A 23,491-nucleotide genomic window follows, 5' to 3' on the forward strand; every position below is an offset into this window, starting at 1 on the left:
TTTATGCTTGGACATCCTTTATTCCTCTAGTTTGTAACTACAAGAGAACTTTTGTTCTACTTGAAGGGCTACATACAGCATCTTCCTAAACTCATCCCTGCAATGGGTTCCACAATCTTACTCCAGAGAAACTGGTAGTCCGAACCTGGGAATCAATTCCCTCAACAACAGTTTGCCCACAGTGCGGTTATTATTTTTTGTAGTCTGATATGCTTCACCCCAATAAGAAAAGAGAAAGACTAGTACCAGGATAAAGCTGAGTCCAATGCAAATGAGCATTTTCATGAAGTCAAGCTGCATGCAATTGAAAAAGACCACCTGACCTTCCAATGTGACTCACTATTTAGAGTTTGGTGTACTGAATACTGCATCACAAATGTGAATTAATGCATCTGTGGGACAGGTTTACTGCAGTGAAAAAGAAGTGGAAGTTGAACCAATAGGTTTTGAAGAGATGAACTGCAGCATCTAGCCATGTATGAGTGGGATTCCAGAAATGCATTGTCATGTGTGAGAAGTCAGCCTGGTATATGCCTTCCACTAATTAAAGTGGGCACCATGTACCAGTCCAAACAACCCTTATGGTAATTTAAGAGGTCAAAGATAACCTTAGAAAGCTATCCAAGTGGTAGCTGTGGAGAGCAGCCTTCAGGCTTAGTCTTGAAGGAATGTTAAGCAGCTTGTTTCACCAGAATGCAACCTCATTGTATTGCCTAAATGAAAGGAGAAACACAAGTATTTATAAAAATATGTATTTATTGTTATAACACACTCTAAATACCTCACATTATCTGCTACATGCAGATAAACACAAAGCACACAATAGTGTAGCACAGAAACAATCGTAAGTAGCAATAATACACAGTTGGCTCCAGGGGGAGACCAAACCATAAACTAAAATAGTGGTATAAGAATCACGACTCGAGTCCAAACAGTGTCTAGAGGATGTAGAATCACTGGGACACCAAGAAACCACCCACGGTGATGAGCAAGTAGGGACCCCACAGAGGACGGGTGCAGTGTGGAAACATAACAGCGTGCGCCGTACAATTCTATGGGAGAGTCGCAGTTGTAGTTTTAAAGTTTAAGGACCCTTCCCAGTGGATTATGAGGAGGCACCTTGAATCATAGGAGTTTGAAGAGCCACCCCACCTGTGGATACCGTGTTATCAGAGTTACCTATCCCAAGGAAGCCGGGTGCATAGGGCTGAAATGGTGTCGAAAACCGCTGTCAATCTCAATGGAACACTTCAAGGAAATGCCACTGCCGGGAAGAAGAAAAGTGTCTGATGGAAACCAAGGGTGGATTCTAGATGAAGAGTACCTGAAAGGAGAGGGGACAGAGTCTGGGTCACTAAGGAGTGACCAGGGTCCAGGTAGATGAATGCCAATAGATGTTAGGTGCTTCAGGTACGTTGAGGGGGTTCTTGAATCTGCAGCCACCGGGACCAGGAGACATCAAGGATGACCAGGAGCTAGATACGAGCTGTCCCACAAAGGATGTCGAGTGCTGAGGGGGTCAGTGTCCGGCTGGAGCACTAAAAAAATAGCCATGGCAGCGGCAAAGCACAAAGATGGTCAAGAAAGGTTACAGTTCGGACCAGCAAGATCCAGGAAACTCACAAACACAGGGGAGTTGGGGCAAGCCTGGAGCAACCAGGGAAACCAAGAAAAGGAGTGTTGACCCTCAAGAGGACCCACAGGCCGGAGGTACAGGAGTTGCAAGGGGACCTCGAGCTTACAAAGCAACAGCCCACGGAGCACTCAGTGCGAAGAGGACAATGTTCTTTGGTGTAAATGATGCCAGAGGTTGGGGCTACTCAGAGCCCAGTGCACTTGTTTTGGGAACGTCAACAAGTATATGCACTTGCAAAAGTACGTGTCCAGAAGGGTACGGGAAATGCAGGACCCACAAGGGATTTTGACCTCAAACTTAGTGAGAGGGCTGCCAGACCTTGAGAGACTTGGAACCCACTGCCTGTGTTGCTGGAGCTTTCAGAGTCGGTAGGAGCTCAGGAGTAGCAGACGAGTCATTTGAGATCTGATGACTGTGGTTCCAGGGGAGTGACTCCTTCACTCCAAGGGACATATCTTTAGTTGTCCTTGATGCTCCACAGGTCCTGCACAGAGCCTGTATGGTGCAGGGGCACAGACGATGCTTCGGACTGAGGTTGAGACGAAGTCAGGCCCAAACGAAGTCCAGAGTGTCCAGACTGTCGAAGATCAGTGGTTTCTTGATCAGAATCTTGTCCACATTGAATCTAGGGTCCTACAGCCCATTAAGCCTGGACAGTGAAGATGTTACTTCAGTGTCCTTTGTCTAGTTGCACGCCAGAGCAGGAGCCAACGGCTCCCAGGACTGGTTTGAACGGGACTATGCACAGGGACACCAAATGTGCCCCTCATGCAGATTTTCAGTGGCTGGCAAGCACACCCACTTAGGCCTAATACACTAAATCCTTTCTGGAAGGTGGTCACACAAAGCTTGGTTCTGAGAGGTGGAATCATACCTACCACACCGATTACCGGTGTGGTGGTATGATTCCACAATTTTTGATATCAAACACAATAGGGTTACTTTCAGCCTTTTTAGAGTTGGTCCTCACGTGGGCGCATAATGCCACTCTATATGTCGTAACTGGCTGTAGCACTAACAACCCGGGAAAATGGACTCCATAGGCTGCAGGGGTGTCCTGCTCATGCAGTGGCACCCTTTCACTTAGAACCAAGCACCCTGCCTTCAGGATTGTCAAGGACTGCTATAGGGATGTCCTATAGGTTTTAAGTGTAGTGACCCTTAGATATAGTAAACCTATACCTTTAGTAAATGGTGCATGCACCAAATTACACAGGCAGCAATGGCAGGCCTTTAGATCCATTTTGCATAGCCTCTCATGGGTGGCATGATACATGCTTCAGCCCATGGGAGGCCTCGAGGGTACCTATGCCCTGGGTACATAGGTACCATATACTATGGACTGATAAGGGTACCTCAGTATCCAATCTGGAATGTACCTAAGCACATGACGTAATAGTTTAGGGAAAAAGCAGATACACTGGGGTCCTGATTAGCAGGATCCCAGTCCGGCTATTCAGAAACAGTGTAACATAAAGCAAAAAGTGGGGGTAACTATAAGAAGCAGATTCTACTTTCCTACACCATGGTAGATAACACAGTTTTGACAAAGACTGGTCTCCCATCTGTCGAAACCCAGATCTCATCCTAATTCTTTACACACCCTGCTCTAACCCACTTCTCATGCTCTCATTCTGGGGCTTCTTCTTGAATACTTTTTATTTCCTTCCAGGTATCAGCAACAGTCAATAACATGTTTGAAACAGCGTCACATGAATGGTCTCCATTGAATATACAGGACTTAAGAGCGCAGTATCTTGCCTTCTTGTCTGCGTAGTGGTTTCCAGCAGTTACAAAATCTCATCCACTCTTATGCGCGCAACATTTAACTACAGCTATTTCTGTAGACAATTACAATACATCAACCAAATCCATCATATTATTTCCAGTCCTAATTGGGAAACCCAAAGAATTCAGGAAACCATGGACCATGACAAACCCATACTGTCTGTCCGTATAGATGATAACTCTCAAATTGTTAGAGGCATAGCCTGCTCAAATAAGAGCAATCAGTTCAGCTACCCATGTGGATGTTACATTGCACAAATAGAACACTTCCATTACACCTTCTAAGGTGCGTACAGCATAAGGCACTCTCACAATTCCATGTCCAACTCTCAGGCATGACCTGTCCAAGAAAAAGGTAAAATTGGGCTCTTTCATAGGGATGTCTCGAATATCAGGCCTTGGTTTGATAAATAATTCTGTCACATTAACATAGTCAGGATCAACCCCATCATCATCGTTATCAGACACAGGCAAAGGCATAAGTGTGTCAACAACAGGAGGGGAACCATAAGCGGACGATATTTAATGGGGTCCAGTGTACGTGTCCGAAGGACTAGTAATAAAAAAGGAGTACAAAGTTCCCCAAAGTGGAAGGAAAAGGGAAAGTGTGAGTGGAGAGCGTAGTAGTAGGAATAAAAAAATTAAAAAAAGGGGGAAATTCCCTTTTTGGAACTAAAACCCTCACACACCTAGCAAGCTAGGTGGCATGCTTCATCATATGGGTTCTGCTCCTCGTCAGACTGGCGCTGCAATGTCTGACGGGCACCCGTGAAGGGGCTCTTTATCGGAGATCTTTTGTTCCAGCCATATGGTGCATGTGGGTAAGAGGGTCAGAAAAAAGTGTAGTCGTGAGGAAGTGGTGAGATAAAAAAGGTGGGTTAGTCCACAATGAGCTTTATTGGCGTGGCTGATGCCCTTGATTAGAAAGTGGGAGGGGAGATATATGCTAAGAATGTGCAGAGCAAGATACCTACAACCCCCTGGTCAGGTCAACATGGTACTTGCCTCAATGGCAATTCGTCAGGACTCAGGTGTTTAGTACTACACAGTGAAAAGAAAAAAGTGTATTTACAACCTTAATCCAAGAGGTTGTATAAGGGCAGGCTAACAGGTCCTGCCAATTTGAAGCGACCTAAAGGAAAATACATAACACGGAGATAAATTCAGTAATGTGTTTGTTAGAATGCAAAATATATACAAACTACGCTCAAAGGGACACTAGTGATTAAAACAAACAACCAACTGAAGGATAGACACATGTATATCTTCACTAGCAGCCAGCCCCAGCGTTGCCTGGAGCAGAAGGGGGCTGGGGGCAGCATTTCAGGCTTGCGTGCACTCCCGCCCCGGCCCCCGCCCGCCACGACATTGTCTGTGTCCCCGACAATGTCGTGGCGGCGGGGGCTGGGGCGGTAGTGCACGCAAGCCTGAAATGCTGCCCCCAGACCATGAGCCTTACCGCAGTTGCTTCGGCCCAACCTCCCGCACCGGCTCCCTCCCGTCCCGTGTCCCAGAGCCTTACCTGAGCTGCCGCTCCTCCCCGAGCTCCTCACTTCACCGCCGCTCCTCCTCGCAAGCCTAAAATGCTGCCCCCAGACCCTGAGCCTTACCGCAGTTGTTCCGGGCCAACCTTCCGCACCGGCTCTCTCCCGTCCCGTGTCCCAGAGCCTTACCTGAGCCGCCGCTCCTCCCCGAGCTCCTCACTTCACCGCCGCTCCTCCTCGTCATCACGTACATTGCGGCCAGCTCTACGTCGTGGCCGTCAGCGTCGTGGCCGGCGCTACTTTCAGGGCACTACTTTTTAAGTTATATTTTTAAATTTACGTTTTTTTTTTAAATTTTCTATAGCCTATGTCCATCTGCACACCCTGAGGATTACAACAATGTATTGGGTGTGTGGATTGGCGCTGTGGTTCCCGAGTTTACCTTGCCAAAAGGTTTGTGTTCTCTCTTTAGAATAGTAGTATAGATTAGGATATCAGCTGAGTGAGTTTAAAAAGATAAAAGATAAAGGACGCTGAGACTGAGGGAAATGAAGAGGATCAATGACGAGCACATGGTGTAAGACCTTACCCTAAGTGTGATCCTAAGGCGCCCGCAGTCTGCTCCAGTGGGACCTGCACGTATGGGTCAGGTACCTGAGAGAAGGATGAGAGCGTGGGGGTAGGTAATTGGCAAATACTCATGGGACTAGTATGAGAAGATTAAGTATCTTCATAGGTCATGGCTCATGAAAGGGAGGTTGCTCAGGGGGAGGCCGCAAGGGAGGACACGCATTTGAGCGCCCGTGTGGCCTCGTCGAACATGTACTCCTGCAGCAGCACGTATACCAAAATGAGACACCAGCTTAACGAACTAGCACGACCTATCCATGCATACCCAAGCGATGATCGCTGGGGAGTTAGGACCAGTCGAAGCCAAATCCGCAACTAGAAGCCATCACAGGGGCACTTTGGCTGCAACAACAGAGAATGTGCCCGTGTATGAAGACCGGCATAGACAACTGCGATCGGCAGATGGTGGCCAGCCCCATAGGTAAAACGTACCCAGCGTTGAGTAAGAGCCGACTAGGAGGAACAACGGAAGGTGCGACGGTCACCAAGAGAACTTACCCGATCGGAGTGCGGTCAGAGCCGCAAACACCTACCCCCACCATCTGGTCAGGACAGAGCAACTGGTAACGGACCCGGCATCTGTGTAAACTTTATGTAGCTCCTACCTCGCCAAGTTCGTGTGGGGGCCAGGCTTCTGCGGGACTCCGCTGCGCATGCGTCAGAGTGCTCCACTCGGTAAACTCAGCCGCACAGTTTCGTCAATGCATCCCGTGGCATATTGTAGTGGCCATCTTGGGTGTAGAGCGGGGACGTGGGGCAATAGTCAGCCGGTGGAAAGAACGTCAGAACATTGAAGTCCAAGTCCGGTAGGGACGGGTATACAATGAACCTGAACCGGCAGCAGAGGAAAGGGGCCTCAGTATATGAGCTACTGTTACCAAGGGCGGGAGAGAGGGAGGATGAGTTGGGGAGTTTAAATAGTGTGGGACACGTCAGTGGAAGTTTAAAGGAACATATCCACTTGTCAGGCTGGTGATTGCTGGAGCGCAAACGGCGTCTGTACTATTAGGGTGTTACTAGAGAGGGAAAGATAAACTAAATCAGAAGGCAGTGTAAAGGTGGGCACTGCATGGGACAGAGGAAGACCTTGTCCTGAGAGAGTATTTGTGGGAACAATTTGATCAATTTGACAATGATAACGGTAAGGAAAAGGAAACACCCGGGACAGTTCTAGCCTGAGTGTGTCGCCCATGGTACAGAGTAATTCAGGCTAGTAGTATCTAGTCGAAGGCGGTGAACCCATCTCTGTTCGATTCTGAACAAGGCATGTTGAGTAATGGTGGGATGGGATTCCAAAACCAACCAGCGTATGCTGTCTGCCTAATGCCCTTGCTGTGTGTAGTGGTCGTAGAGCCTGGTGTGTGTCTTAAGGCATCTAATGTTACTTTTGTGCTCCATGATACGGAGTTTCACTTGTCTCATGGTCATCCCAATGTAGTGTTTGTTACACGGACAGTTAAGCATATAGATGCACCTGGTACTGTTGCAGTTAGTATGCTTATGTAACTGCCAGGTGAAGGTGTCCGTGAGTGCAATCTCTTTGATCTGTTGAGTTTGAGGACAAACAACACAACCCCCACATGGAAAGTGACCTGTTACTGGTGGGAGACCCCACAAGGTACTTTGGCTGTTGGCATTGAGTTTCTTGGGTCGTGTATGAATGAGTGCGTCCTTTAGGTTGGCTGTCCGTTTGAAAGCAAAACGGGGCCGTGGGATATTAAGACCACCGGAATTAATGATGTTCCAATGTTTGTTTATGGTGTTCTTGATGTAAGCTGAGTTTTTAGTAAAGCAGCGGACACATGTGATTAAATCATCAGATTCTTTGGGGAGTGTCTCCAGTAGTGCTTCTCTAGGGTTGTTCAGTTCTCGTTTACATGAGTTATACACCAGTCTAGCCGGGTACCCTCTGTCCTGTAGTTTATGTTGGAGGATACTAGCTTCATGGTTGAAATCTGCCTTGTCTGTGCAGTTTCTGCGTACCCTGAGGAACTGTCTAAAGGGGAGATTATCCCTCAGGGCTCTCGGGTGGTAACTCCCATGGAGGAGAAGACTGTTTCTGTTGGTGTTTTTCCGGTAGAGTGTAGTCTTTAACCCATCCGGGTTAAGACTGATACTTAAATCTAGAAAGGGGATAGCCGTCTCTGAGATAGTGCCAGTGAACTTGAGGAAGGGATTTTGCAGATTTATCCATGTACAGAAGGACTCGCAGGTAGCCCGATCTCCTTTCCATAGCACGAGGATATCGTCTATGTACCTTCCCCAGAGTGTTAGGTTGTTGCTGAAGGGGTTGGTAGTGGCCCTAATAACATTTTCTTCAAAGGTAGACATGTAGATGCAGGCTAGACTGGGGGCAAAAGTAGAACCCATAGAAGTTCCCCTGATTTGATGGTATAGCTGGGTCCCATACTGGAAAAAATTCTCCGTGAGGGCTATGGTTGCACACACGAGTATAAATGAAATAGGGGTAGGTGAACACCATTCTTCCTGTAGAAGGGTTGTTTCGACAGCTTCTAGGGTTGCTTGTTGAGAGATGTTGGTGTTAAGTGCTTCAACGTCTAATGAAAGAAGGAGGTCCACATTCTCCCTCCCCTCGATGTTCTCTATCAGACGGAGCACATCCCTGGTGTCTTGTAAAAAGGAGGGTATTTTCCTAACCACTGGTTGTAAAAAAAAGTCGCAAAATTTGGAAAGCGGCTCAAGTAAAGAACCGATCCCTGAGACTATAGGCCTGCCAGGGACTGGGCTTTGCCCTTTATGGATCTTGGGGAGGGTGTAGAAGTAGGGGATCACCGGGTCGGTGGTCAGTAAGAAGGAAGCTTCATTTTTAGTGATCCACTCGTTTGTTTCCCCTTCCATAATTAGGCTAGTGATGGTGGTGGTAAGTCTTCTAGTAGGATCAGTAGTCAAAGGTCTGTAGTGGCTGGTATTCGCCAACTGGCGTTTGCATTCTGTATCATAGTCACTGCTGTTCTGAATCACAGTGGCACCCCCTTATCTGCCTGTTTGATGACGATACCTCATCAAACCCATACGTGCAGGTCCCACTGGAGCAGACTGCGGGGCGCCTTAGGATCACACTTAGGGTAAGCTCTTACACCATGTGCCCGTCATTGATCCTCTTCATTTCCCTCAGTCTCAGCATCCTTTATCTTTTATCTTTTTAAACTAACTCAGCTGATATCCTAATGAAGATATACATGTGTCTATCCTTCAGTTGGTTGTTTGTTTTAATCACTAGTGTCCCTTTGAGCGTAGTTTGTATATATTTTGCATTCTAACAAACACATTACTGAATTTATCTCCGTGCTATGTATTTTCCTTTAGGTCGCTTCAAATTGGCAGGACCTGTTAGCCTGCCCTTATACGACCTCTTGGATTAAGGTTGTAAATACACTTTTTCCTTTTCACTGTGTAGTACTAAACACCTGGGTCCTGACGAATTGCCATTGAGGCAAGAAACATGTTGACCTGACCAGGGGGTTGTAGGTATCTTGCTCTGCACATTCTTAGCATATATCTCCCCTCCCACTTTTTAATCAAGGGCGTCAGCCACGCCAATAAAGCTCATTGTGGACTGACCCACCTTTTTTATCTCACCACTTCCTCACGATTACACTTTTTTCTGACCCTCTTACCCACATGCACCATATGGCTGGAACAAAAGATCTCCGATAAAGAGCCCCTTCACGGGTGCCCGTCAGACATTGCAGCGCCAGTCTGACGAGGAGCAGAACCCATATGATGAAGCATGACACCTAGCTTGCTAGGTGTGTGAGGGTTTTAGTTCCAAAAAGGGAATTTCCCCCCATTTTTTTTTCCTACTACTACGCTCTCTACTCACACTTTCCCTTTTCCTTCCACTTTGGGGAACTTTGTACTCCTTTTGTATTAAAAGGCATAAGTGTAGCAGGGTTCAGGGTGTGGCACCTCCGCAGAGTGACATTCTCAGCTACTAGAATAACGTATCTATTGGGTCTGCTGTTTGTCGTGTGTTGTGTTTAAGTTAACAAACTATTGTCTGTGTATGGGACCATTAGAGTAAGTGAGTATCCCATCATGATTTCGTTACACTGCTGAATGCAGCCACCATCTTAAGACATCCAATGCTACGATTACCTGGTCAAGGGTAGCCGAGAAATAGGCAACTTGTCATTTAGCTTCATTGCGGGCCTCTGTCAACACAGACAAGGTGCATCATCTGTGTTGATAATCATAGCAGGCAAATATTTTTCATTCTTTGGCATTTCTAGAACCGGGGCACAGCAGAGACTTTCTCTCAGCTTATGGGAGTCGTCATGTATTTGGTGTCCCAGGGTAGTGGATCAGAAACATTGTTGAGTGCAAGACTCTTTAGGGGGGTTTGCCAATAGGAAAAAGTTGGGAACCAACTAATGGCAGTAGTCCACCATGTTCAGAAACATCCTGACTTCTCTCTGTATCATGGGGGGTCATTATCAGGGTTGTAAAGATTGTCTCTTGCGACACTTACCTATCTCCTTACTCAATATGATGTCATAGATACAGACCTCCCTCTGGCAGTACTGCGATTTTGTAGGTACACCTTGTGACCCCACTCCGCTAAATGGTTCAACATTGCAATGGTGTTGATATATTGCACCCAAGCAGATTTACGGAGGATGGGATAAAATAAAAGGATCTCAACACTCATCATCATTTTTTTTTCTCTTCATGAACTTTCTGAAGCTATCTGGACTCCTAAGGATTTCAAGGTACTGTTATTATTGCGTTTTTGAAAACAAGTAGTCACTGATTTCTTAAGGAGCTACCAGTACATTTTTGGGATTTCTCGTCTATTTAAACTCAATGCGAGATAACATTTGTTGAGAGGCATTGTTTTTTCATGGCATTTGGACTTTGGTGTATTTTGGAATTACTGAAGTAGAATGCTATTTGTGTAACAGAACAAGAGCTGTTTGCTTTTTCTTGAACTTTGATGCTGTAGAGTTACTTCTTTGTATTTTACTCTGTTTTGATGAAATTAGAGCGGACTGTCTAGTGTGAATGCACCTCTTTAACTGAATTGCCCCACTTATTTCTACATCCTGTGTACTTTTAACTGAGGGCGAATACTGAAGGGGCTTACCGTCTTCAATTTGTTGTATTGGAAAAGGCATTTTTTAAACCGGGTCGCACGGCTGGAGCTCGAGCGCTTCGTCCGCACTTGTTTTAATTAATAACAAGGAACGTCAGCGGATTCCGAAAGCGCATTCTCGGAGATCTTCGGAATAGTCTTGGAATCGGCTCCAGCAGTGTATGCACGTCACAGTGCCCAAAGGATTCTGGGTAATTCGACGTGACGCGCCATATTGGGTGTATTTCTTTCACATTGTTCGGCAGCATTGCGTGTGTTATCAGTGACACGCACACTCAAACGATAATATCATTTTACGAGGAACACTTTATTAGCGTGTCATGGCACACATCAGTGACATGCACACTCGAGGTGGCAAAGTTTCAAGCATTGATGATTAGCGTATCACAACGTACATCAGTGACGCGCACACTTGAGAAAACGAACGGGACTTCATTTTAAAGCACTTTTTCTTTGCGTGTTACAACAGTGACACGCACACTAGTAAGTACAATTATCCTGAAGGAATTGAGCTCTTTCTTTTCGTATCATTGCTGTGATACGCACAGTAAAAGTTTACAATTCCAAAAAAAGGAGGTAAACTGTGACAATGTTTTAACCTAAACTGTGACAATGTTTCAACCTATTTCTTTCTGTGTTTCAATCCTTATTTTAAAGCGCTTTCATTCTGCAATAAGGATCTAAGGTGTCAACTATCATTTCCAAATTTTTTTTTTCATAAGGAACCTAATTTTACTCATTGTACCTAAACTTTTTGAGAGTTTCAGTGTATAAAACTGTCATATAAAAAAAAGAAGAGGTGGTTGTGGTGTCGGGCCTAAGGCCCACATGACGCTGCAATGAGGGACACGGACACAGGTTCGTAGGTGAGTAAACTGGCCACGAGCACGTGCACCCGGGCCCTTTTTTTAGCGGGGTCACGTGACTCGTCGCACCCGTGATGGATGGGTGAGGGGGTGTAGTGTGCCCAGCCCTCGAGGGAGTGGCTGGCTTACAGGAAATGGAAAAACACTAGAACGTGTCCTGCAGGACACTACATTCCTCCCCAACTTTATTGAGGAACAAATAAATTGCTAGTCCAAACCTGTGGGAATAAAACAAAGTTAACTAGTTACCACAGGGTCCATCAGTCTCTAGAGTCAGGTGGCAGGACGACAGCAGACCTGGATTGGTGACTTGGTTTGCGGAGGAACCTTCTCGGCGGGCACCCATAGTTTAACCTGAGGGCCTCAGGACACGACTGCTGGCTGGGAGATGTCCTCTGCATGCTGACAGCTCGTTGATGGTGAAGTGCCTTGCTGCTTTGCCTGGTCTCCACTTGGCTGACGTCCGTGATGGTCCGTGGTGGTTTCTGACAGTTCATGGTAGGGAGCTGCGTCACAAAAATGGATGGAGTCCAACAGGAGAGTTCACAGAGGTGTGGCTGAGCCGACGGTCCTTGTTGAACGGCTGGGCTGTGACCGGATACCTGTCGGTGGGGCAAAGTCTCTGCTCGCTCTCCCGCCTGGGGAGGCCCGTTGTTGGGGTTGCTGCGGGACTGTGGGAGGGCTGCACTGAGGGCTGCTTGTGTGCCAGCTGGTGGCAGCTGCAGGAGCCGTTGCTTGGTCGACCGCCCAACGACCGCGGGTGCATGAGTCGTGGACTAGACTTGCCTTTGCTGCTTCGGTTCCGGCGTATGCCAGGTTCACAGGGGCCTCTGGTTTCTATTGTCTGTTGGTGTGGTGACTGTGCAGAACTCCAGGCGCCGATCTTCTGGGAGTGGTAATGTTTGACGCAGGTGATGACGGCTGGCGTGATGGCAGTTGCCAGCCATGTGGTGACTTGGGATGACAGGTGGTGGTGGTGACTTGCTGGGAGTGTTGGATGTCCAGGTGGACTTGGCAGCCGTGTGCCTCTGCCTTGCTGAGCTGGAGTGTCCATGGCGGCTTGACCCATAGGGTGAGGGGATCCTCCTTTGCCTGGCTTGGGCCACTGCCGACTCCATCTTGAGGCGGTGGGAGGACGGACACCCTGGGCTGATCTCCACCCTTGATACCGAAGGACAGGAGCATGGATGCTGGTCGACTCAGACTGCTGACGCTCGGGGATGGACGGTCACCTGGGAAAACGTTGGGACAAAACGTGGGCTGCGCTCGCTGCGGCTCATGCTTGGTCTATCCGTGGCGTTGCATCCTGGGACGTCGGTCTGCGGGGACGGACGGTCGCCTGGGAAACGTTGGGATGAGACGTGGGCTGCGCTCGCTGCGGCTCGTGCTTGGTCTATCCGTGGCGTTGTATCCTGGGACGTCGGTCTGCGGGGACGGACGTCGCCTGGGAAAACGTTGGGATGAGACGTGGGCTGCGTTCGCTGCGGCTCATGCTTGGTCTATCCGTGGCGTTGCATCCTGGGACGTCGGTCTGCGGGGACGGACGGTCGCCTGGGAAAACGTTGGGATGAGACGTGGGCTGCGCCCGCTGCGGCTTATGCTTGGTCTGTCCGTGGCGCTGCGTCCTGGGACATCGGTCTGCCTTGGTGGCTGTCTGGCGTGTCAGGGTGTGCTTCTTGGCTGGCTGTGAGTCCTCGGTCTTCTCCCTTTCGTGGTCCTGTGCAGCCCACCTGTGCTGGTCCGGTCTTCGGGTGACAGAGCTGTCACTCTTCTTCTTTTCCTTTTGTTTTTTTCGAGGGATTTGCGTGTGGACCTCGAGGCGGCGCAGTCGTGGCGCCGGCTTCCGCCTTTGCTCTGGCGCGCTTGTTTGGACTAGTCACTTGGTGACGTGTTTCTTGCTTGCTGGGCGACGTGACGTCCGGTCTTGTGTCGCTGTTTGTTGGAGCACTTGGTGCTGTGGCGGCCTGACACGTGGGGTGTGCGACTCCTCTCTTGCCTGTCGTGGGTCACTGCCGACTCCATCTGGAGGCAGTGCGAGGGAGGACACTGTTGGTGGTCTTCGGCCTGTTGTAGGGTTTCACTGTGGCAGTGGAGATGTGTGTGCTCTCCGGCCTGCGTTCAGCAGTGTTTCTGTGTGGAGAGGTTTCCTGGGTGCTGACTGTGCCGTCAGGTTCACAGGTGCGACCTCCTGCGTGCTTCTGGCATTGTAAGGTCCTTTGAGCGCCTCGTCTCGTTTGTGGACGTTCTCTTCTGGCCATGAGGTGCTTGCGTTGTAGCCTGTAGTTGTCCACCAGTAGGGTGGGTGACGGCGACCTCTTCACTGGTGGTGGCAGTGGGTGGCCACGTGTGGTGCGTGCTCTGCACCTGTCTTTCTTGCACTGTCGACTGGGACAGGTCCTTAGAGGGGATGCCGTTTATGGCTGGCCTTCTTCTTGTGAGGATGAGGTTTGTGTTGCAGCCTCCTCAGTATTGATGCTTCAGTTCCTTGCAGGGTTTATCTCTTTCTCCTGCGGGCTTTGCAGATGTGGCAGGCGGTGCTGTTGCCTACATGAGGCTGGTGTGGTTGGGGGCCCTTTGGGGCTCTTGGATGTGGCGGCTGCCTGTAGACTGCTGTCCTCGAGGGCGTCCTGGCTGTGGCTCGGAGCTTGACTGGTCGAGAGTCTATTACTTAGGTTGGACTTCACGGGGCTAGGCAGCTTAGGGCCCTTTCTGTGGAGTCATTGGTCTCTTCCCTTTGTCGTACAGTAGGGCTGTTCCAACGGAGACGTTGCAGCCTGTGATTTCCTTGGCTTTGCCCAGTGCAGCCGAGGCTTTCACGCTGTGTGAGTGTTCCTTCAGGGCTGACCTCTGAACTGTGGTTTCTTTTACCCTTTTGTTGTGTTTGCCTTGCTGTTACACTGAATGTTGCCAGTAGTAGGGAAGTGGCTCTGTAGTTACTGTGTAACCGTGTCAGGACAGGTCTCAGGTTGTTGGCCTTTCGCATTGGAAAGTGTTCTATTTCTCCCTAGTGCAATAGTTAGAGATGGCCACTAGGTGGCACTGTCGTGCAATTATGTGTTCCGATCATTTCAGGCGTCTTGACTGAGATTGAAAATTGTCCTTAAGTGGAGATGCAGGTGCGGGGTGCCTGCAGGGCTAGGGCGACTCCCATCGGCCCCCAGATGCTCCGCATGCTCAGGGCCGTCTCATAGTGCTGGCTGTTTCTCAGTCCCTACCGGCCATGACTACTTTATTAGGGGGCAGTGACCTACTGTCAGAGTTGTCTTTGCTGTGTCCTCGGGCCCTCGCAGTGCAGGGGCTGTGTAAAGTTCATCGGGCTGCCCTTGACTTCGGGAAAGCCCGGCTGTATGGAAGAGTGTTTTCTTCTTTGACTGAGGTGGCAGTCTCTCAGCTGGACCTGTGGTGCGGTGCTGCATTCGACCGCTAGATGGCGCGGCCGGAGCTTGTGCCGTGTACTGCAGCAGCTCCCCCCTTTGACGGTAGGCCACCCGGGCTGGAGCCGCTGGCCGGATCCACCAATGGGCCACTTTTGAAACTCACGGAGTTTGTCACGGCTCTCTCTTGCTGCTGGAGCCTGGGGCCGTCCGGTGGTGGCATTCGGCGCTGGGTCTAGGCGCTTGCTGGCAGGCCGGAACCTATGGCCGCGCGCCTACCTCTGGACCACTTTGAGGAAGGTAGGAGGGGCCCAGCAGGGATGGTGCACGTGGGCTGATTAGCTCGCTGGGGGTGACGGAGGTGCTTTAAGTGTGGGCCACGCAGCATGTGTACCTTTGCGTCCGGCTCACAGGAGTGTAGGCTTCGCATCGGGCAACAGCAGCCTTTATTTCATCCCTCACGGTCTGTACGTGCCTCAGACTGGCTTGAATGCGACTATGGGGGTTTCGCAGTATTGCTAGGTGGCACGGAGTTTGCTGGGCCCACGATCAACGTCAGCTCCGCTGCCCGTGTGTTGAGTTGCACTGGAGCGGGCGCAGAGAAGGGCTGAAGGCTTGGCAGGCATAGCTCCTCGCTCACTGTCCGTTGCAGGGTGGGCGTCCTGACAGCATGGGGTTGCGGCGGAGGTTGAGGGGTGGCCTCTCTTACCCTTGAGCGGCTGTCTGGCTCCCTTTAGACTGGGCTGTTGAGCGACAGTCCTCTCACCGGTTGCGGCGGTCCGTCTTGTATTCGCGGGCTTTGTGGTGTGCTGCGAGCTTGGCAGTGGATGCGTAGTTGGCATCGGGGGCACTCGCCTGTACTGGGGTCACATGTCCTCTCCTTCACCCTTAACGCTGGTGGGCGTGAGACATGCCAGACCTTCGGTCGTTACTTTCTGGACGTGGAGATTGCCTCAACCACCCTCAACCACTGTGGATGGCTCAGTGGAGGTGCCGCTTGCCGGGACGTATTTCCTCCCCCAGGAAGGATGACGATGCGCAGAGCAGCGGGCACGCGTGGCCGTCTATCCCACCTTCGTCGCCAATGTGGTGTCGGGCCTAAGGCCCACATGACGCTGCAATGAGGGACACGGACACAGGTTCGTAGGTGAGTAAACTGGCCACGAGCACGTGCACCCGGGCCCTTTTATTAGCGGGGTCACGTGACTCGTCACACCCGTGATGGATGGGTGAGGGGGTGTAGTGTGCCCAGCCCTCGAGGGAGTGGCTGGCTTACAGGAAATGGAAAAACACTAGAACGTGTCCTGCAGGACACTACAGTGGTATTCAAGATGCAAAATGTAACAGCACCTCCGTTTTTTTTGTCCTCCCTTGGGGATCCCCCCATCAGATGGCAAAAATGGCGCAAGGTCTTTGAGAGATATGCAAGGGTTTGCGGTTCTAGTGTAAGTGCGGAAAGGAAAACTGCGTTGCTGCTACACTGTTTGGGTTCAGAGGGTCAGGAAGGGTTCGGCCATCTTCCCGATCTAGATCATAGTACTCTTAATTTTTTTTTTTTTTTTTGTAAGACGTTTATTAGTATTCAATAGAGCAGTACATATAGCGAAGCCTACAACCCTGTGGGCCGGCTGCAACATCACGGTATATCGTGAGAGTAGAAACATATGGAGGAAGGTGTACATTTCCTCCGATTACAACCTTAGGTAATAAGTCTTTAATTGCATCCTTCGTACCATGCGTGCTCATTATTCAGTTATGCCTTCAAATGACGTCTTGTTTTATCTTTTTTTTATAAGTAAACATTTTAACTCTGCAAACAGAACAGATCTCATCGGTGTGTCCCAATCTTTGGCTGTGTCGTCGCGTATCGTTCCGGTATCCACAGTACTGAAACCCATAAGTTTTACTGTCAGATCTTGGAAACACGACAATGGGATAGGGGTCAGCAATGTACGTGTTCGGTCCGTCTTTGCCGTTGTGCACGCCAGCCGTTCAGAGCGGCAGGGCCCCACGGGCTGTCGGTGGAGTGTGTGATGCGTCATTCGGATAAATGTTATAGTCATCTTGTGTGTTGAGGAGACGCCACCTGCGTCTGGCCTCGTGGCCGGTCATGTGTCCAAGACGCTGAGACTGAGAGAAATGAAGAGGATCAATGACGAGCACATGGTGTAAGAGCTTACCCTAAGTGTGATCCTAAGGCGCCCGCAGTCTGCTCCAGTGGGACCTGCACGTATGGGTCAGGTACCTGAGAGAAGGATGAGACCGTGGGGGTAGGTAATTGGCAAATACTCATGGGACTAGTATGAGAAGATTAAGTATCTTCATAGGTCATGGCTCATGGAAGGGAGGTTGCTCAGGGGGAGGCCTCAAGTGAGGACACGCATTTGAGCGCCCGTGTGGCCTCGTCGAACATGTACTCCTGCAGCAGCACGTATACCAAGATGAGACTCCAGCTTAACGAACTAGCACAACCTATCTCTGCATACCCAAGCGATGATCGCTGGGGAGTTAGGACCAGTCGAAGCCAAATCCGCAACTAGAAGCCATCACAGGGGCACTTTGGCTGCAACAACAGAGACTGTGCCCGTGTATGAAGACCGGCATAGACAACTGCGATCGGCAGATGGTGGCCAGCCCTATAGGCAAAACGTACCCAGCGTTGAGTGAGAGCCGACTAGGAGGAACAACGGAAGGTGCGACGGTCACCAAGAGAACTTACCCGATCAGAGTGCGGTCAGAGCCGCAAACACCTACCCCCACCATCTGGTCAGGACAGAGCAACTGGTAACGGACCCAGCATCTGTGTAAACTTTATGTAGCTCCTGCCTCGCCAAGTTCGCGTGGGGGCCAGGCTTCTGCGGGACTCCGCTGCGCATGTGTCAGAGTGCTCCACTCGGTAAACTCAGCCGCACAGTTTCGTCAATACATCCCGTGGCATATTGTAGTGGCCATCTTGGGTGTAGAGCGGGGACGTGGGGCAATAGTCAGCCGGTGGAAAGAACGTCAGAACATTGAAGTCCAAGTCCGGTAGGGACGGGTATACAATGAACGTGAACCGGCAGCAGAGGAAAGGGGCCTCAGTATATGAGCTACTGTTACCAAGGGAGGGAGAGAGGGAGGATGAGTTGGGGAGTTTAAATAGTGTGGGACACGTCAGTGGAAGTTTAAAGGAACATATCCACTTGTCAGGCTGGTGATTGCAGGAGCGCAAACGGCGTCTGTACTATTAGGGTGTTTCTAGAGAGGGAAAGATAAACTAAATCAGAAGGCAGTGTAAAAGTGGTCACTGCATGGGACAGAGGAAGACCTTGTCCTGAGAGAGTATTTGTGGGAACAATTTGATCAATTTGACAATGATAAAGGTAAGGAAAAGGAAACACCAGGGACAGTTCTAGCCTGAGAGTGTCGCCCATGGTACAGAGTCATTCAGGCCAGTAGTATCTAATCGAAGGCGGTGAACCCATCTCTGTTCGATTCTGAACAAGGCATGTTGAGTAATGGTGGGATGGGATTCCAAAACCAACCAGCGTATGCTGTCTGCCTAATGCCCTTGCTGTCTGTAGTGGTCGTAGAGCCTGGTGTGTGTCTTAAGGCATCTAATGTTACTTTTGTGCTCCATGATACGGAGTTTCACTTGTCTCATGGTCATCCCAATGTAGTGTTTGTTACACGGACAGGTAAGCATATAGATGCACCTGGTACTGTTGCAGTTAGTATGCTTACGTAACTGCCAGGTGAAGGTGTCCTTGAGTGCAATCTCCTTGATCTGTTGAGTTTGAGGACAAACAAAACAACCCCCACATGGAAAGTGACCTGTTACTGGTGGGAGACCCCACAAGGTACTTTGGCTGTTGGCATTGAGTTTCTTGGGTCATGTATGAATGAGTGCGTCCTTTAGGTTGGCTGTCCGTTTGAAAGCAAAACGGGGCCGTGGGATATTCAGACCACCGGAATTAATGATGTTCCAATGTTTGTTTATGGTGTTCTTGATGTAAGCTGAGTTTTTAGTAAAGCAGCGGACACATGTGATTAAATCATCAGATTCTTTGGGAAGTGTCTCCAGTAGTGCTTCTCTAGGGTTGTTCAGTGCTCGTTTACATGAGTTATACACCAGTCTAGCCGGGTACCCTCTGTCCTGTAGTTTATGTTGGAGGATACTAGCTTCATGGTTGAAATCTGCCTTGTCTGTGCAGTTTCTGAGTACCCTGAGGAACTGTCTAAAGGGGTGATTATCCCTCAGGGATCTCGGGTGGTAACTCCCATAGAGGAGAAGACTGTTTCTGTCTGTGTTTTTCCGGTAGAGTGTAGTCTTTAACCCATCCGGGTTAAGACTGATACTTAAATCTAGAAAGGGGATAGCCGTCTCTGAGATAGTGCCAGTGAACTTGAGGAAGGGATTTTGCAGATTTATCCATGTACAGAAGGACTCACAGGTAGCCCGATCTCCTTTCCATAGCACGAGGATATCGTCTAAGTACCTTCGCCAGAGTGTTAGGTTGTTGCTGAAGGGGTTGGTAGTGGCCCTAATAACATTTTCTTCAAAGGTAGACATGTAGATGCAGGCTAGACTGGGGGCAAAAGTAGAACCCATAGAAGTTCCCCTGATTTGATGGTATAGCTGGGTCCCATACTGGAAAAAATTCTCCGTGAGGGCTATGGTTGCACACACAAGTATAAATGAAATAGGGGTAGGTGAACACCATTCTTCCTGTAGAAGGGTTGTTTCGACAGCTTCTAGGGTTGCTTGTTGAGAGATGTTGGTGTTAAGTGCTTCAACGTCTAATGAAAGAAGGAGGTCCACATTCTCCCTCCCCTCGATGTTATCTATCAGACGGAGCACATCCCTGGTGTCTTGTAAAAAGGAGGGTATTTTCCTAACCACTGGTTGTAAAAAAGAGTCGCAAAATTTGGAAAGCGGCTCAAGTAAAGAACCGATCCCTGAGACTATAGGCCTGCCAGGGACTGGGCTTTGCCCTTTATGGATCTTGGGGAGGGTGTAGAAGTGGGGGATCACCGGGTCGGTGGTCAGTAAGAAGGAAGCTTCATTTTTAGTGATCCACTCGTTTGTTTCCCCTTCCATAATTAGGCTAGTGATGGTGGTGGTAAGTCTTCTAGTAGGATCAGTAGTCAAAGGTCTGTAGTGGCTGGTATTCGCCAACTTGCGTTTGCATTCTGTATCATAGTCACTGCTGTTCTGAATCACAGTGGCACCCCCTTATCCGCCTGTTTGATGACGATACCTCATCAAACCCATACGTGCAGGTCCCACTGGAGCAGACTGCGGGGCGCCTTAGGATCACACTTAGGGTAAGCTCTTACACCATGTGCCCGTCATTGATCCTCTTCATTTCCCTCAGTCTCAGCGTCCTTTATCTTTTATCTTTTTAAACTCACTCAGCTGATATCCTAATGAAGATATACATGTGTCTATCCTTCAGTTGGTTGTTTGTTTTAATCACTAGTGTCCCTTCGAGCGTAGTTTGTATATATTTTGCATTCTAACAAACACATTACTGAATGTATCTCCGTGCTATGTATTTTCCTTTAGGTCGCTTCAAATTGGCAGGACCTGTTAGCCTGCCCTTATACGACCTCTTGGATTAAGGTTGTAAATACACTTTTTTCTTTTCACTGTGTAGTACTGAACACCTGGGTCCTGACGAATTGCCATTGAGGCAAGAAACATGTTGACATGACCAGGGGGTTGTAGGTATCTTGCTCTGCACATTCTTAGCATATATCTCCCCTCCCACTTTTTAATCAAGGGCGTCAGCCATGCCAATAAAGCTCATTGTGGACTGACCCACCTTTTTTATCTCACCACTTCCTCACGATTACACTTTTTTCTGACCCTCTTACCCACATGCACCATATGGCTGGAACAAAAGATCTCCGATAAAGAGCCCCTTCACGGGTGCCCGTCAGACATTGCAGCGCCAGTCTGACGAGGAGCAGAACCCATATGATGAAGCATGACACCTAGCTTGCTAGGTGTGTGAGGGTTTTAGTTCCAAAAAGGGAATTTCCCCCCATTTTTTTTTTTTCCTACTACTACGCTCTCTACTCACACTTTCCCTTTTCCTTCCACTTTGGGGAACTTTGTACTCCTTTTGTATTAAAAGGCATAAGTGTAGCAGGGTTCAGGGTGTGGCACCTCCGCAGAGTGACATTCTCAGCTACTAGAATAACGTATCTATTGGGTCTGCTGTTTGTCGTGTGTTGTGTTTAAGTTAACAAACTATTGTCTGTGTATGGGACCATTAGAGTAAGTGAGTATCCCATCACGATTTCGTTACACTGTTGAATGCAGCCACCATCTTAAGACATCCAATGCTACGATTACCTGGTCAAGGGTGGCCGAGAAATAGGCAACTTGTCATTTAGCTTCATTGCGGGCCTCTGTCAACACAGACAAGGTGCATCATCTGTGTTGATAATCATAGCAGGCAAATATTTTTCATTCTTTGGCATTTCTAGAACCGGGGCACAGCAGAGACTTTCTCTCAGCTTATGGGAGTCGTCATGTATTTGGTGTCCCAGGGTAGTGGGTCAGAAACATTGTTGAGTGCAAGACTCTTTAGGGGGGTTTGCCAATAGGAAAAAGTTGGGAACCAACTAATGGCAGTAGTCCACCATGTTCAGAAACATCCTGACTTCTCTCTGTGTCATGGGGGGTCATTATCAGGGTTGTAAAGATTGTCTCTTGCGACACTTACCTATCTCCTTACTCAATATGATGTCATAGATACAGACCTCCCTCTGACAGTACTGCGATTTTGTAGGTACACCTTGTGACCCCTCTCCGCTAAATGGTTCAACATTGCAATGGTGTTGATATATTGCACCCAAGCAGATTTACGGAGGATGGGATAAAAGAAAAGGATCTCAACACTCATCATAATTTTTTTTTTCTCTTCATGAACTTTCTGAAGCTATCTGGACTCCTAAGGATTTCAAGGTACTGTTATTATTGCGTTTTTGAAAACAAGTAGTCACTGATTTCTTAAGGAGCTACCAGTACATTTTTGGGATTTCTCGTCTATTTAAACTCAATGCGAGATAACGTTTGTTGAGAGGCATTGTTTTTTCATGGCATTTGGACTTTGGTGTATTTTGGAATTACTGAAGTAGAATGCTATTTGTGTAACAGAACAAGAACAGAACAAGAACAGAACAAGAGCTGTTTGCTTTTTCTTGAACTTTGATGCTGCAGAGTTACTTCTTTGTATTTTACTCTGTTTTGATGAAATTAGAGCGGACTGTCTAGTGTGAATGCACCTCTTTAACTGAATTGCCCCACTTATTTCTACATCCTGTGTACTTTGAACTGAGGGCGAATACTGAAGGGGCTTACCGTCTTCAATTTGTTGTATTGGAAAAGGCATTTTTTAAACCGGGTCGCACGGCTGGAGCTCGAGCGCTTCATCCGCACTTGTTTTAATTAATAACAAGGAACGTCAGCGGATTCCGAAAGCGCATTCTCGGAGATCTTCGGAGTAGTCTTGGAATCGGCTCCAGCAGCGTATGCCACGTCACAGTGCCCAAAGGATTCTGGGTAATTCGACGTGACGCACCATATTGGGTGTATTTCTTTCACATTGTTCGGCAGCATTGCGTGTGGTATCAGTGACACGCACACTCAAACGCTAATATCGTTTTATGAGGAACACTTTATTAGCGTGTCATGGCACACATCAGTGACATGCACACTCGAGGTGGCAAAGTTTCAAGCATTGATGATTAGCGTATCACAACGTACATCAGTGACGCGCACACTTGAGAAAACGAACGGGACTTCATTTTAAAGCACTTTTTCTTTGCGTGTTACAACAGTGACACGCACACTAGTAAGTACAATTATCCTGAAGGAATTGAGCTCTTTCTTTTCGTATCATTGCTGTGATACGCACAGTAAAAGTTTACAATTCCAAAAAAAGGAGGTAAACTGTGACAATGTTTTAACCTAAACTGTAACAATTTTTTAACCTATTTCTTTCTGTGTTTCAATCCTTAATTTAAAGCGCTTTCATTCTGAAATAAGGATCTAAGGTGTCAACTATCATTTCCAATTATTTTTTTTTCATAAGGAACCTAATTTTACTCATTGTACCTAAACGTTTTGAGAGTTTCAGTGTATAATTTTAAACTGTCATATAAAAAAAAAGAAGAGGTGGTATTCAAGATGCAAAATGTAACAGCACCTCTGTTTTTTTTGTCCTCCCCTGGGGATCCCCCCATCAGATGGCAAAAATGGCGCAAGGTCTTTGAGAGATATACAAGGGTTTGCGGTTCTAGTGTAAGTGCGGAAAGGAAAACTGCGTTGCTGCTACACTGTCTGAGTTCAGAGGGTCAGGAAGTGTTCGACCATCTTCCCGATCTAGATGATAGTACTCTTAATTTTTTTTTTTTTTTGTAAGACGTTTATTAGTATTCAATAGAGCAGTACATATAGCGAAGCCTACAACCCTGTGGGCCGGCTGCAACATCACGGTATATCGTGAGAGTAGAAACATATGGAGGAAGGTGTACATTTCCTCCGATTACAACCTTAGGTAATAAGTCTTTAATTTCATCCTTCGTACCATGCGTGCTCATTA

At 48.3% G+C, this 23,491-nt stretch overlaps 1 protein-coding gene and 1 long non-coding RNA gene across 2 annotated transcripts in view; one reads left to right on the forward strand and one right to left on the reverse strand.

Annotated features, from left to right (window-relative positions):
* LOC147676779 (uncharacterized) overlaps nucleotides 1-10,817 on the reverse strand; it is a 98,310-nt gene extending 87,493 nt beyond the window's left edge. Inside the window, exon 1 of the long non-coding RNA XR_015302443.1 lies at nucleotides 10,646-10,817. This is a non-coding gene — a long non-coding RNA (uncharacterized LOC147676779). The remainder of the gene's footprint in view (nucleotides 1-10,645) is intronic.
* The window catches only part of LOC147676778 (uncharacterized), an 804,990-nt gene that overhangs the window by 640,284 nt on the left and 141,215 nt on the right, over nucleotides 1-23,491 (forward strand). The window lies entirely within an intron of this gene.

Source organism: Lissotriton vulgaris, chromosome 12, assembly GCF_964263255.1.
Source record: "Lissotriton vulgaris chromosome 12, aLisVul1.2, whole genome shotgun sequence".
NCBI lineage: Eukaryota > Metazoa > Chordata > Amphibia > Caudata > Salamandridae > Lissotriton > Lissotriton vulgaris.